Below are 12,125 nucleotides of genomic sequence, written 5' to 3' on the forward strand. Positions count from 1 at the left end.
CGCCTGACCCATGAGGTGTCGGGGGAGCCGGGGGCCCCCGAGCGAGCCTCTGGGAAAGCCATGCTCCACGGCCTGCTGCCTTCATCTCTTACTCTCCCCGCCCCCACTTTTCACACCACAGCCCAGTGATCTTTTATTTATTTTTTTAAATTTTATTTATTTATTCATGATAGACATAGAGAGAGAGAGAGGCAGAGAGAGAAGCAGGCTCCATGCAGGCAGCCCGATGCAGGACTCGATCCTGGGACTCCAGGATCACGCCCTGGGCTGCAGGAGGCGCTAAACCGCTGAGCCACCCAGGGATCCCCCCCAGTGATGTTTTAAAATAGTAAAGCAGATCATGCCTTGGCCCTGCTGAAACCCTTCATTGACTTTTCACTGCAGTCAGACTAAAATACAAACTATCTGCAGTGGCCTGCGTCCCCTCCCCACCAGTGTCATTTAGTCCTTTCTCCCAGTCTCCGGCTCCAACCAGACCTTCTGTTCCTTGGACTTGCCAAGCGATCTCCTGGCACCGGGCCTTTGCACCTGCTGATCCTCGTGCCCAGCGATCTCCTGCTCGTTCCAGGGCTTGCTCTCTCTCTCATCCGTCAGCGCCCAGCTCCTACGGTGCGTGTTGGAAATGCCTTCCCCAGCCATCCCACCTCAGGAGTCCTGCCCTTTACCCTCTAGCCCGTCACCCTCTTGGGTCCCTTAGTCCAGCCCACGGCTGCTTTGTGCATTTCTTTACTTGTCTGGTGCTTGTCGTCTATCGCTCAAATACAAGCATCCCTGAGACGCCGCCTTTTCCAGCTGTGTGGACTGCTGGATCCTTAGCCCCTTGCATGGGGCCCGAGACCGATGGGGCACTCATTCGATATGTGCCCAGCAAGCAAACGGGTCTCCCCTGTGGCTTTCTGTGTGACCAGGGTCAGCCTTTTGCAGAGCCCAGGAAAATGAAAGGCAGTGAGAGGAGCACACTGAACGTATTCAGTGTGCTGAATACGTATAAAAATATTTTTTTATTTCTTTGATTTTTTATTAAGTAAACTTTTTTACTGAAAGAAAACCATACTTACAGGAAAGTACACAGATCCTAAGTGTATAGTTTGATGAATTTTCACAAAGTAAACATACCCACTAACTAGGATCCAGATTCCAAAACAATATTTCATGCACCCCAGAAACCACTTCTAGTTACGACCCCCCAAGGTTATCACTATGCTATGGATTCATTTGGCCTGGAGTTGCACTTCACATAAATGGAACCATACAGTACGTGCCCTTCCAACTCGACTTCTTTCCCTCAACACAATGTTGGTGAGACTCATCAGAACATTAGTGGTCAGACCTGACCTCTTCTCGTCACTGCCTAATAGCTCCTGTTTGGGTGCAGCGCTGCTCGATGTGTTCTCACGTTCATGAACAGCTGAGTCGTATCCAGTCTGGGCTCTTACAAATACTACTGCTACATCTTCTGGTGAACACTGGTACTAATCTTCACTGGGGTGGGCCCAGGGATGGAATTAATGGGGTCTTGAATATGTTTATGATCCATGCAGTTGATTTTTTTAAAAGATTTTATTTATTCATCAGAGACACCAAGAGAGAAGCAGAGACATAGACAGGACTCGATCCCAGAACCCCAGGAATGCGACCTGAGCCAAAGTCCAGCCCCTATTTATTAACTTCCTCATCAAAGGAAATGAGAGGCTCATCAGCAAGAGTTTGCAGTAGGAGTAACAGGTGGTTAACACGCGACATGCAGGATGCTGAGATGACGTCCAGGAAGCGGTAAGCAGGGGAGCCAACCTGGTAGCAAAACGAGACACAACACAACAAAAGTAAGGGAGCGATTGTGATCGGCTTGGGAGCGACAGGCTGTGGGCAGCACCTTGTGGCCCTCAGCAGCCCCTGATTATCTGGATCGCCCCGGCTATGGACACCGGAGGGAGCCTTGAGAGAAGACCTCTGGGCGTGAAGGTGGCCCAGTGAGTCAAGGTCAAATGCTTGCCTCCCCGCCCCCCCTCCAATTCAGCATCACCTGCTAGGGGAGGGGGCCCTACTGTCCATTGAAAGTCCCATTGCTCTTTACCTCCTCCCCTCCCAGGCTCCTCTGTTCACATCAACTGCTCTGATTCATCTCCACAGCCTTCCTTATATCGGATGGATTTCAACCCGAGGAGACGGCGGCAAGGCTACGGGAAGAAAGCAGAACTTGCAAAGGTAGGCAAACCTTGCTCAATCCCTTTCCAGCAATGCTATTTTTAAAGATTTTTAATTAATTTATTTATTTTGAAAGAGGGAGAACGAGAGAGAAGGGGAGGGGCAGAGGGACTCCATCCCAATACCCCAGGATCATGACCTGGGCCGAAGGCAGACGCCTAACTGACTGATCCAGCCAGGGGCCCCTCCCACAATACTATTTTAGAAAAGTTTCCTTAATTTCTCTAAGAGCAGCATTAATACTTCATAAGGGTTACTGTAAAGACTCCGTGACGTGATATATGAAGCACCTGGGCCAGTAGAGAAGCGAGTAATAAAGTTATAACTTTGGAACAAGCAGGGTGGACTTGGAGGGGATTTAATGAGGGAAACGTGGATGTGTGTGATCTTGTGGTTTATGAGAAATGGGTATTGGTCTTTGCCCACAGTTCCTGGCTCAAGCCCCCCCAAACCCTTGGAATTTCCTAAGTAATAAGAGCAAAGGGAGTATCTTTTGCTATAAAATCTGATCTTTCGCCCTTAGTTCTTCAAGCAGCTTCAGAGCAATAAAGATGAAGGGGGGGGGGCTTGGTATTAATAACAGCCCCTTTTAATCACCCTTCCTTAAGTTAATGAGTTACTTTTGGAAAGTGCCTTAGGTAACCTAAGGATAGAGGCTGGCTGCCCACAGGACCAACCAGGTGATTAGAGCCTTGAAACTCTCAGCCCCATCCCCAGACCTCTAAGGAAGTCACAGGGGCTAGGGACCCAGTTCCATCACCAATAATCAATGATTTAATCAATTATGTGATGATTTATTGAAGCCCTCGTAGAAATCCCTGACTTAGGGGTTTGGAGAGATTCAAGTTTGGTGAATGAGAACATGATGTATCCACATGCCTGGAGGGTGGCCCACCCTAATCTTCACAGGGACAGAAGCCCCTGTGTTCAGGACTCTACTGGACCTCGTTCTGTGTATCTCTTTATGCAGCTGTTCCCTCAAACCCTTTAATATCCTATGGTAATAAATTAGTAATCAAGTGAGTAAAGTGGTTTTCCTGAGTTCTGGGAGTTGCTCTAGCAAATTAATTAAACCCGAGGAGGGGTTGGTGGGAACCCCAAGTTACAGTCCATGACAACCAGGACTTGGGATAGTCTTGTGGGGGTGAGTCCTAAACCTGTGGGATCTGACCCCATCTCCAGGCAGATAGTGTCAGAAGTGAGTTAAACTCGCAGGGACACTATTGCGGCACCAGGCTGGGTCTGGTCAAGAGCGCGTGACTCTTGATCTCAGGGTTGTGGATTCGAGCCCCATGTTGGGTGTATTAAAAAAATAAAATCTGAAAATAAAATAAAATAATAAAAATAAAAAAATAATAAGTAATAAAAATTTAAAAATAAAATAAAATAAAATCTGGGATCCCTGGATGGCTCAACGGTTGAGCACCTGCCTTCGGCCCAGGGCATGATCCTGGAGACCCAGGATCGAGTCCCGCATCAGGCTCCCTGCAGGAGCCTGCTTCTTCCTCTGCCTGTGTCTCTGCATCTCTGTGTGTCTCTCATGAATAAATGAGTACAATCTTTAAAAATAAATAAATAAAAATCTTTAAAAATGGGGAGGGGGCTTGAGAACACCCAGTCAGTGTCTGCTGAGAATTGGTGGTGTTCAGAAACACGTCAGAAAAAAATAAACAAAAAATAAAATAAATTAAAAAAAACATGTCAGAAAAGGTACCTATGAAAAATCTACGGCAGACCTCATATTTACCAGTGAAATTTCAAGAGCATGCTCTTTAATTTTTTTCTTTTTCTAGTTTCTTTTAATAATTTTATAAAAGGCCAGTAAGCAGCTACAGACACAAGTGAAAAGTAGATCACTAAAAAAAAAAAAAAAAAAAAAAGAGATGAGGAACAGCAAAGACACATCCTTCCCTCCGCAATAAATACAGAGCTCTACTAGTGTTCCCCACCCACATCCCATGGGGGCCCTAGCTTCGCGTGTGCTCAGGGGTGCTCTCCATTGTTGCACGGGGGGTCCAGACAGCACTCGGGTGTGATGACGTCAAATTGAGTGTGTACACGCATTGCTGAGACCATTGCTGAGATCAAGGTCTGCAGTTTGGGCCCTACACTAGAGCGGGGCTCGGTCACTCTTAACCTCTTCCAGGCTGTGCTGGATCCCAGAGCCGAAGGAGACGGCAAACCCAATCCACATCCAGACCCCGAATCGGGTCCAGGTGCCAGTGCCATCTGCATCATAAGGTCAACCTTCACAGAGATGCTCATTAGAGGGAGGAGAGGCGAAGCAGGTACCTTAAAGTGCAGGGGAGTGGAACTCCGGGGCTGTCTCCTGGTGACCTCAGTGATCCCAGTAACGGGCATCAGGAGCAGCACAACCACTGCAGTCCACACTGGGTCTCCAGAAACCAGTGGAACGGGCCACTGGGCCACACCAGGCAAAGATGAGTCAGCAGCAGAGCAACCCATGAGGACAGGCAGAGACAGCTTGACCGGAGAGCGGAGTAGGGATGCAGCTGAGTGGACCCCCGTAGGGTCAGCCTCTCTACCCCAGCCATCCTCTCCTCCTGCAGCTGCACCCCATCCCCCTCACTCCTCAGCTCAGGCTGACACCTGAGGATGAGAACACCAATAGCCACCAGGGACTAGGCAAGTAGGGTCCCAGTCGACCCGAGGCCCACAAGATCGGCGAGTCCAAAGAGGAGTGCCCTGAACGCTGCAGTAATGCGGAGACCACGGTGGCCCGATGGGGCGTGTGTACCCGTGTGCACGCTGGCAAGGACACAGAAGAGGAGGCCATGTGCTGCCATCGCCTGGGTCACCGAGGCGTGGGGAACATAGAGCCTGAGAGGCTGCTAGAAAGAGCACAGAGGGATCCCGACTGCAGGCCCGGGCCACGCCGGCTGCACCCATAAGGCAGGGGAGGAGGCTCCAGCCGGGGCGGAAGGCCCGAGCTCACCCTGTGACGCAGCTGAGGTCAGCCTTCACAGAGATGCTCATTAGAGGAGGAGAGGCCAGGCAGGTACCTTTTTTTTAAAGATTTATTTATTTATTTATTTATTTATTTATTTATTTATTTATTTATGATAGACACAGAGAGAGAAGCAGAGAAACAGGCAGAGGGAGGAGCAGGCTCCATGCAGGGAGCCCAGTGTGGGACTCGATCCCGGGTCCCCAGGATCGCGCCCTGGGCTGAAGGCAGGAGCCAAACTGCTGAGCCACCCAGGGATCCCCAAGCAGATCCCTTAAAGTGCAGAGGAGTGGAACTCCGGGGCTGTCTCCAGGTGACCCCAGTGATCCCAGTAACGGGCATCAGGAGCAGCACAACCGCTGCGGAGACATGCGGAACCACGACGGGGGGGCTCGGGCACCAGACCCCGCGTGGCACAGTCCAGCCAACGCAGAAGCTAGAGCGGCCACCACGAAGCAGATCACGGCGGACGGTCCTGCTTTATCTCTGGCCGCCTCAGCAGCCAGGACACACACACCTGCACCCCGTGTGCTGCCCACACCCAGGGCCACACCCAGGGCGAGTGCCAGCCAGGCTTGGCTCCAGCGCACGTCTGCGTGCCAGCTTCTGGCCAAATCTGCGAAGCGCCTGCCGCAGCACTCTAGCTGCAATTGAAGTGGATTCAAGGATCGGGAGCTGTTGCAAGCCCAGGGAGAGGAGAGTCTCAGGGCTGGGTGAGTCAAACCGAGCTGGGTTGGGGGTATGGACTTCGGTTGCTCAGGCTTCAAAGCTGCAGCTTCGAGCATTCTCTTTAAGATCAGGAACAAGATGCATGTGTCAGCTCCTCCTCTCCTATTGAACATCATGGTGAGGGACACCTGGGTGGCTCAGCGGTTGAGCGCCTACCTTTGGCTCAAGGTGTGATCCTGGATTCCCAGGTTCAACTCCCACATCAGGCTCCTTGTCTGCCTGTGTCTCTGCCTCTCTCTCTCTCATGAATAAATAAATAAAATATTTTTAAAAAATATCATGGTGAACATCCTGACCGGTGCAACAAAACCAGATAAAGGTAAAAACTGCATAGGAATTAGAAATACAAAAAAAAAAAAAAAAAAAGTTTGATTCTTGTTTGCAGGTGATTGATAACTTATGTAGAATACTGACAATAATCTACAAATAAATTATTAAAATTAATAAATACGGATGCTTGGGTAGCTCAGCGGTTGGGCATCTGCCTTCAGCTCAGGTCATGATCCTGGGATCCAGGATCGAGTCCCACATCAGGCTCCCTGCATGGAGCCTGCTCCTCCCTCTGCCTGTTTCTCTGCCTCTCTCTCTCTCTCTCTCTCATGAATAAATAAATACATCTTTTTTTAAAAATTAATAAAATAAAATTAATAAATATTTCACTTGGTTCCTAGGTAAAACCAATATGCAAAATCAATATACAAAAATCAAGGATCTTTCTATACACTAGCAACAAGAAGTCAGACAATAAAGATTTGTGAAGATATCTTTAAAAAAGAACTAAAAGAAAGTTCTTAAAAATAAATCAAGTCTCTTAAGAAGAAAATCAGAAAACTTTATTCAAAGACATTAAAGAGAGCCTAAATAAATGGATAGATTTACCATATTCCTGGGTGGGAAGACTCAACATCGTTGATACGTCCATTCCTCTACACTGATTGCTAACTTCAGAGCTTTTTTTTTTTTTTTTTTTTTTCAACTTCAGAGCATTTTAACAGATGAAAATCCCAACAGGATTTCTCATAGAATTTCACAAGTCAAATCTGAAACTTAGACAGAAAAACAAAGGTTCAAGAAAAAACAAGACTCTGGCAAGGTGAGAGACTTTTCCTGTTAAATATCAAGATAGAAAGCTCTTGGTATAAATATCAAGATATAAACTGAAGGATGTATAGTATCAATCTGGAAACAGACAAACCAATGGAATAAAATAGCCCAGAAACACAAATGCATAAATGGTGTCTTTATTGATAGAGTGGTTACTACAGACCAGTAGGAAAGGGTGGGCTACTTAATAAATGGTGCCCAAACAAGGTATTCATATGAAAAAAAAAATACAAATTTGAGTCCTTACCTCATATTATATACGACTCAATTCCAGGTAAATTAAGGACTTCAATATGAAAAACACAGTCATAAAGCATTTAGAATAACATAAATGGAATATCTCTTTTTACTTAAAGGATAAGGAAAAAATTTAAATCAGACACAAAAACACACTGAAATAAAATGATTGATAAATTAGCTATACTAAAACGAAGAATGCCTGTTCTTAGAAAAACACCCTAAGAATGAAAAGACAATCCATAAGGTGAGAAGAGATATATGCTTCACGGGCAGCCCGGGTGGCGCAGCGGTTTAGTGCCGCCTTCTGCCCAGGGCCTGATCCTGGAGTCCCGGGATCGAGTCCCACGTCGGGCTCCCTGCGTGGAGCCTGCTTCTCCCTCTGCCTGGGTCTCTGCTTCTCTCTCTCTCTCATGAATAAACAAATAAAATCTTTAAAAAAAAAATGTACGCACGGTACTGGTTTTCTGAAAACTTTTTAAAATGATTAGCTACAAGGTAACCATTTCATTTGTAATCCGTTTCTCAGCGAGCACGGTACGTGATCCTTTTACAGGGAACTAACCTGGGGCCTGGGTGACGCGGTCCCTTAAGCTCAGGGTCTTGAGATCAAGCCCCGCCTTGGGCTTCACGCTCAGTGGGGCGTCATGCTTGGGCTTCTCTTCCTTCCCTGGCCCCTCTCTCTCAAATAAAAATAAATATTATCAAAAAATAAATAAAATAAAGGCAAATGATCTTTTTATTCTAAAGATTTTATTTATTCATGAGAGACACAGAGGGAAATAATCTAATCTACTAAGTGTCCTTAAGTATGATCACCATTTATGTGAATATTAACATGTGTCAATCAATAATGTCAGCATAATTTTTAGTTTGTAGAATTTAATTGTTTCTCAATTTTGTTTCATTTTTATGTTTTGAGGTCAACCCTTTCTTTTTTCAGGTGTCAAAAATGCTCATGGGTTTTCAGGAAGCTCCTTGGTCCTGGGGATGTGCGGAAGCTGCCTAGAGGACTCAGGGAGCCTTCTGGAGGCTGGGGCCGGAGAGGGTGACTCAGTGGGCAGCCTCCGCAATAGAAAGGGACTGAGGCCCAGAACCTCCTCCTCCCTGTTCCAAACGCCGGGCTGAGGGGAGAAGTCCTCCTCAGAGAGGAGGAAAGGGTGAGGAGAAAAGCTGCTTCCAAGAGACATGGGTTTCCCGCCCGTCAGCTCTGGGGGACGGAACCTTCCAGAAGCAGCCAGAGGCAATGTGAGCAAGCCTCCGCGCTGGTCACAAACTCCAGACCGGAGCCCGCGGTTTGGAAGAGTTGGGTGGCTTCTTGACCCTTTGGGTGTCTCCTGTGGAGGCTGAAATGGAGGCTCTCAGAGTTCAGTTCATGAGGCCCAAGCAGATTCTGGTCGTGGGCAACTTGGGAGCAAGGGGAGCCAGGGGACGGAATGGAGAGAAGCGTACCCCAGGCGACCGCAGAATGGGGTCCCCCTGAGGCGCCTCAGGTCTCATTAGGGAGGTCAGTCTCATAATAACCGTTTTTAGGCTTGCGAGGGGCAGGTCTCATTGACCCTGCTTTGCAGCTAGGGAAACTGAGGCTGAGCAGTGTAAGGCGGCTGGTGGGAGTCTTGCCACGGCTCAAGCTGGCGGAGCTGGGCCTTGCTTGCCATCAGGATACAGGACAGGAAAGTGGGGACTTCAGTACTTTCATTATCGTCTTTAAATTAAGAAATGCTGCTTTGGGGTGGCTCAGCGGCTGGGCGTGTGCCTTCGGCCCAGGCCGTGACCCTGGGGTCCCGGGATCGAGTCCCACGTCAGGTCCCCGCAGGGAGCCCGCTTCTCCTCGGCCTGTGTCTCTCCCTCTCTCTGCGTCTCTCCTGAATAAATAAATAAAATCTTTAAAAAAAGAAAGAAAGAAATGCTTTGTTTTGTTAAGCTTAGCAAAGGAGTTAAACTCAGAGTGGCTTCATTTTTACTTTCATGCAACCAAACTCCCAGGAGACACGCGTCCTCTGTGAGTGTAACCGAGGGTCACTCCGAAGGTCACTCCGAAGGTCACTCCCGCAGGCCGGGGACCAACTGCTCCCTTGCACGAGGCCGTGACTCGACCATCACGTCCTGAAGCCCTTCCAGCCAAACTGTTAGGGAATCCAGAGCAATCCCTCCGGGCGAGGAGTGATCGCAAAGGGCAGGAGGCTGGGGGGCAGGAGGCCAAGGACAGTCAACCCGAGACCCCGCCTGCGATGCTGTGGGGACCGTCGCAGGTGATCAAGGCCGCCTCAGGCCCACCCCATGGAGCGGGTGCCTGGCCTGCCCTGGGGGAGACCTGGCACACCTGCACTGGCCATCGCCACCTGCACAGGTACCCCGCAGAACAGTAAGAGTCCGCACAATAAAGGATGAGACAAAACACAGATCATCTTTAAATAATTATTTTATTGCTCTTCACTTAGTCCTAAAAAAGCCTTTTTATTCACCCTGTCACACACCCACAAAGGCCTGTTTTGCTAATAATAATAAATAGGCTTTAGTTTGAAGACCTTGATTTAAGGCTTTGTGACAAAGCAAGGCGAAGGTCTCTCTCCTTTTTTTTTTTTTTTTAAGATTTATTTATTTAGGGCAGCCCTAAATAAATAAATTTAGGGCTGTTGAGTCAGGTCGTGACCCCTGGGATCGAGTCCCACGTCGGGTTCCCTGCATGGAGCCTGCTTCTCCCTCTGCCTGTGTCTCTGCCTCTCTCTCTCTCTGGGTCTCATGAATAATATATGAAATCTTTAAAAATAAATAAATAAATAATTCTCACTTGGTTTCTTATAATACTTTTACGGTTCTTTTTTTTTCCACAGCTTTGTTCCATTTGAAATTTATTTCAGTGAAAGATACGACATAGGAACACAAATTTTTCTTTTTAGATGACACTTACTTGGCCTAACACTCGGTTTTGAATAATCTGTCCTTTCCCCCTTGAACATGAGGTGCCGACTTGATCATTTCCTAAATTCTGTATGTTTTTGGACCTCTTTCTGGATTTTTCTCTGCTGTTCCATTAATCTACCTATTCATGAGCCATTTGTTTTAATAATTATAGCTTATTGTTTTAATGTCTGATAGGATCAGTTCTGGTTTTACTCTCTTTTCCCAAAGTTTTTATGGTTCTTGCTTATTTTTCCACTAGAACTTCAAAACTGGTTTAAGATCTAAAGCCTAGAACAACAACAGCAAAATCCTGTTAGTGTTTTTATTAAATCCCTGTTCAACACTGAGGTTAAAGAGAATCGCTGTCTTTATGCTCTGAGGCTTCCTGTTCAAGATCATGGCGAGTCTTCCCATTAGCTCCACTGTTCTTTTGGGTCCCTCTGGAGCTTTTAGGGTTTTTGTTTTTTCATATAGATATTCCTTATTTCCTGGAGAGGTTTATTTTTAATTATTTATCTATTTTGTTGCCCTTTTATTTATTTTTATTATTTTTGTTGTTGTTGTTGCCCTTTTAAATTTATGTTTTTGGAATTTTTAAGTATTCTGAGAATGCGTCTCAGGACTCTCCACATTTGGTCAAGGTGGAGGAATTGAACCCAGATACTCCCCAGTCTTAAATAGTTAGGAAAGGACTTGCAATCCTAGAAAGAAGGTAAGAGAAATCAGTTTGGGATGGCCATATATGCCCCCAATGAGTCCTAGCGTCCCCTACAGCTTGGTGTGGCCGCATGCCACAGTTGTGGTCAAAGAGAGGCAGACGCCTGCCCGCCATTCTCAGGTAAGCTTTGCTTTCCCGGAAGGAGGACTCTCCTTTCTGTTTGCTTCCTTCTTTGTTCCACGTGGCGGGTGAAAGGGAGGCTGGAGTTGGTCTAGGGGTCTGTTCACTACAGAGAAAAGGGGTCTGGAGAGTGGCATCCCAAAGCCACCACAGCTCATGACTTCCGGTGAGAAAAATAACCCCTATTCTGGAGAGGCTTCGGTTACACGTAGCTTAACCCAACCCCAGCTGGAAGGACACTTTATTTTTTTGTTTTTAAAGATTTTATGTATTTATTCATGAGAGACACAGAGAGAGGCAGAGACCCAGGCAGAGGGACAAGCGGGCTCCATGCAAGGAGGCGACGGGACCCCGGGGTCACGGCCTGGGCCAAAGGTAGACGCTCAACCGCTGACCCCCCGCTCAGGCGCCCCTGGAAGGACACTTGAAGCGAAAGGGTGAAGGAGACTTGGGGACACTGGGATTAGGGCTTGTGGAGAAAGCCCGGGAGCCGCGCCTTCGTAGACGGCGAGCCTACGTGGCGGCCACCGGCTGTCCCGCTCGCTAGCCCTCCGTGGGGGGCACTTGCTGGGGAAGTCTCGCCATTGCTCTGCTGCCCTCCAAGCCGCGGAAAAATACCCTTTTAGGCACTTCGTGGACAATGTGTGAGGCCCGCAGCTGCTCCCCAGCAGCGCCCCGGGAGGAGCGGGGCGGACCAAGGGCCCCGGGCCTGGCAGGCGGCCCAGCGGGCCCAGCAGCGTGTCTGTCTGGTTGGGCCCAGCACTGTTTGGGGGCAACTGATGCCTCATGGAAGTTATGCCAAGAAAGCATGTCTGGCTTCGGATTGTTCAGCTCTGTCCGTGGACCCGACTACCCTGGGTAGGACGGTCCACCATCGGGCGCAAGGCAGCTGCGTGGAGGTTGGCGGGGATCGCAGCCCATGGGGACGTGGCTTGTGCACACGCGGGGGCTGGTGGGGGCCTGCGGGGCGCTTGCGAGCCCCGGGCTGGCGGGAGGCCCAGGGCTGCCCACAGGCCTCGGCGCCCCCAAGGAGGGCCCCTCTCTGTGGCCCCCCAGCCCGGAGGCTGCCTGCTGTGTAGACGGAGCCCAAGCCACAGGGACATCCCAATACGATGGATTGGAACATTCTAAGCTCTGCAA

At 48.6% G+C, this 12,125-nt stretch overlaps 1 long non-coding RNA gene across 1 annotated transcript; it reads left to right on the forward strand.

Moving 5' to 3' along the window:
- Window positions 1-1,473: 1,473 nt before the first annotated feature.
- LOC119877274 lies at window positions 1,474-7,381 on the forward strand. The gene is made up of 3 exons (XR_005373880.1): window positions 1,474-1,980; window positions 2,131-2,205; window positions 6,574-7,381. It is a non-coding gene; the product is annotated as an uncharacterized LOC119877274 (long non-coding RNA).
- Window positions 7,382-12,125: the final 4,744 nt, after the last annotated feature.

This window comes from Canis lupus, chromosome 19, assembly GCF_011100685.1.
Source record: "Canis lupus familiaris isolate Mischka breed German Shepherd chromosome 19, alternate assembly UU_Cfam_GSD_1.0, whole genome shotgun sequence".
Lineage (NCBI taxonomy): Eukaryota > Metazoa > Chordata > Mammalia > Carnivora > Canidae > Canis > Canis lupus.